The sequence below is a fragment of the Octodon degus genome, unplaced genomic scaffold (assembly GCF_000260255.1).
Source record: "Octodon degus isolate 3935 unplaced genomic scaffold, OctDeg1.0 scaffold00004, whole genome shotgun sequence".
Classification (NCBI taxonomy): Eukaryota; Metazoa; Chordata; class Mammalia; order Rodentia; family Octodontidae; genus Octodon; species Octodon degus.
In genome coordinates, this window is record NW_004524580.1 from 22099324 (window position 1) to 22103359 (window position 4036).

Here is a 4036-nt window from a genome sequence, read left to right on the forward strand (position 1 = left end):
TTCCCTGCTTTTCTCTCCTTCTTTCCCTTCCCTTCATCTCTAGATCCAGTTTGCTATATGCAAAAGGTCTATCTCCCTGTTACATCTCAAGCAGTTATCTTCGGTTTTTTGGAGACAGGGTCTTGCTATGTAGCATAACCCGGCCTTGAACTTGCTTATATAACCCAGATTGGCCTCAGTCTCATGGTGATCCTCCTACCTCAGCCTCACAAGGGTTGGTATTACAGGCGTGCGCCACCCTGCCTGACTCAACTAGTTATTTTTGGACCCAACACCCAATCGGGCCTTGTCATTTCTGAGGCTGCAGCCTTTCCACATGACTCTAGGGGAATGTTGTTCTTTGATTCTCTGAGATGCCACAGACTCTGGCAGCAATACCTACCTGGCGGGGTGTGTGAAGGAAGAGGAGGAGATGTGTTTTACATGCTGAGCATGACACCTGAGATTGGTGGGTGCTGGGCCAGGACCTGCCCATTTTACATTTCGAAACCTCTCCAGTCTGCCAGCTTCTCTTCACAGGAAGCACATCGCTTCTCTTCCTGAAACCCAACCCCCTTGGGCTAGGATGACTCCTCTGTTGTCCTTTGTTGGTACCGTGCACCTCTCCTTTGCAGCATCACTCATGGTGCCATTGCATGCTTTTTCTGTGATTATTTTCTGGCTGTCTTCTGTGTGGGCCCTGAGGAGCTGCTCAGACCTGCCTTCACTTCTGGACTCCTTGTGGGGCTAGGCCAGGTTTCCTTCGAGACTGTCCTCTGCTCAGTCCTGCCTATCTGCCTGTCTTCCTTCCTCCCATGTGAGTGAACCCTGAGTTCTCCTTACTGCACTGCATACACTCCCATCTGGGTCTCCTGGTTGGTGTCCTAGAACCCATCTCATGCCGGCCACCGTACCCTTGATAACAGGAGGAGCTGGGCCAGTGCTTGCAAGGTGCAGGGTTCTCAGAGTCTCTCCAGCCCCTGGTGCCAGGAAGGCCTCATTGGCTGTTTGGGAGATGACTGTGTAGGCCAGTGAACCAGCACTGACACCACCCTTGGTAACTGCTGTTGTGAACCCTACCTTCTGTCCTTTCTTCTAGGGGCCTTTAACTTTCACGCAGGACTTTCTTGGGTTTTTGTCTAGGGAGCAGTTTTCTTTCTCTTCATTCTGCCCTTTCACTTTCCCAGCCCTTCTTCTTGTCCCTCCCTTTCCTGTTGCTTGTCCTGGGGACAGCGACTGAGAACTTGGAGGCCAGCTCTGTCATTCCAGGGCTTTCTTTCTGAAGTCTGCACAGAGCCCTATGAAGGAGGCTGATGCCCACGAGCAGGGGAAATCGATATCCCAAGGCTCTGCTAATTGCAAGGCTGTCAGGAGGCATTTTTTCATTTTGGATGAGAATAAAGAGCCTTTTAAAACAACAACGTCTCCTCCAAATAGGAGGAAAAAGGGAACTCACATTTTGAGTCCACGTGAAAAATGGCCTCTTTGTTATTAATTTCTCATCCTCATGGACAACCTACTTCAGTCAGTGCTTGTTCTTTTGGTCTTTAAAAAAGGCTCCTCCTGCCCTCTCCTAGAAAAAGTGTCAGATTCCTTCTGCCCTTTCCTTGAAAAAGAACTCAGGACTCTGAGTGGTGGTGTCTGGGCAGCGTTTCTGGCGCTCGCTGCCTCCTTGGTGCTTGGGGTGTTTGCGGCCCACTCAGAGTGTTACTGGGACACTCCAGTGAGTTGAAGGCTATGAAAGAGCTTTCAGAACTGACAACAGACTCCAAAGAGAAATGGTTCCTGTCGCTGTCATTGCCACATAATCTGTGGGAAAGGTAAAGCTGTTGTGTGTGTGGGGGGGGGGAGATGGGGTATGGAATGCACTTCACAGCCAAGTAGAAAGTTTTAAAAAAATTATTATCTTGCATACAATTTGGCAAATTTATCTGTTTGCTTAGGTGATTAAGGATCAATTTTTATCCTTGCAGGGAATGGAGAGCATCAGGCTCCTACACACACCAGCACTCTTTCCTCATTTGTTCAGTGACGCACAACAGATTTGGAAGCCACTGATTCTCTGGGCCACAGCATTGAGCCAATCAAGTAGAGTCGTGGCCACAGATCTCTCAGCGCCCCTTCTTCTCTGTCTCCTGTCCCCGCAGCCCGAGTTCAGATGCATTCCTGCACTTCCTCCCAACACAGTGTTAGGTTTGGATCTAAACTGTCCCCCAAAGTCTTATGTGCTCAGAGGAGCATTTGGAAGGATTGTGAGGGCTTTGGCTTCCATCTACCTTCAATATTGATGTAGGGGAAAGAAACTCCCAACCTGCTTAGTGTCTGGAATGCTGAGTTAGATGCCAAGTTCATGTTCTCTGAAATTGAGGAATGAATTCTAGGAATGAGTAGGAAGAATTCATTCAGAGAAAGAAAGCTTCTGTCAAAGAGGGACTGAAGGGGATCCCCTAAAGTGGGTACCCACCAACCCTGCCTTCTCAAGGGTGTTTTATTGAGCAAAGTCCTCAGGGAAGATGGGATTAAGGTGGGATAGAACTATAATCAGACAACAAGATTACAAGTATAGTCATTTATTGATCCACTGGTAATATTGATCCAATGGGAAATCACATGGTGGGCATGAGATGGGACAAAGCTATGGTCAACCAATAAGTATATAACAAATATAGTTGCAGGGTAATATTGACTAAATGGGCCTCAAATGGGGAGACAAGCCATGTAGCAAGTTCACATGGATGGACAAGGACTTTCCTTGAAGGGGTGGGTTGGGGGTTTGGCCTCCTCCCTAGAGTGGTTAACTCCCCCCTAGAATATCAGCCCCTGCTGTTCATTCTTGGGGGAAGTGTATGAGTGACTGGTTCCTTTTCTCTTGAAGCCTGGCCTTTGGTGAATGCGCCTCCAGCCACAGCTGTCTTCTGTGCTGACCTCTGCAGGGCCAGCCCTGGCTGACTGCCTATAATATTTATACCTAACTTAGCTATCTATAATCATACTGCAATTTTGTGGCATGACTGGAGATGATACCTTGCTGGAGGGAGTTAGGGCAGAAACTTGGGGACTGCATCTTGTCCCCTAATCCCTTCCTTTCTGTCTCTGTCTCTCTGTCCCCTCCCCTACTTCCTGGCTGACAGGAGGTAAGCAGTTTCCCTCAGTCCAGCTCTTCTGTGGTGATGTTCATGCCTCGCTGCAGGCCTAGAAGCAGCAGAGACAATCGACCATGGACTGCAACTTCTGAAACGCTGAGCCTAAGTAAACCTTTCATCCTTTCACTTAATGTCTGTCTAGTATTTTGTCCCAGGAACCAAACTCTGCCTAACACATATGTGATGCTCAGAGAATTTACACTGTTAAGATTCCTTCCCTGCCCTCAAGTCTGAGTGTGCAGTGATCTGTGATTTCCTTTGTATAAAACAATTTTCTGTAAAAAACAGGATTTTCCCTCTTCTATTGAAGGCAGACTGAATGAAGATCTTTGAGCAGCCAGAAGAGACTCGAAGGGATGCCCCTTAATGCTGATAGTTTTTTTTTTTTTTTTTTTTTTTGGTATTTAGTACAAGGTCTACAGGGTCTCACTGCACAGATCAGACTCATAGTGATCCTCTTGTTTTTCAGCCCCTCAAGTACTGGGATTATCGGTGAGCACCACTACGCCCGGACCCTATCACCTTCTCAGTACACCCTGTGGGTGGGGCTGGCGCAGCATGCCGGGGATCAAACCCGGGTCACTGCATCTGCCTAAGCAGGTGCTTCAATCCACTGACCTATCTGGCCGGTCCTAATGCTGATAGATTATTAAATCCTTATAATATTCAGAGGATGCAGAGATCTTTGAAATGTTTATTTGTTTAGTTATTTATTATTTATGGTACTGGGGATTGAACTCAGGACCCTGTGCTTGCCAGGCAGGTGCTTATTCTACTGAGCTATCTCCCCAGCCCTTGAAATGTTTTATAATTGGGCATGAAAACTTAGGAAAGAGATGTGGCCAAATTTTCAGCAGAGATTTATAGTTTACCTGTGAGCATTTTTGGAACAGCGATGGGCTTTCAAGAAGTCT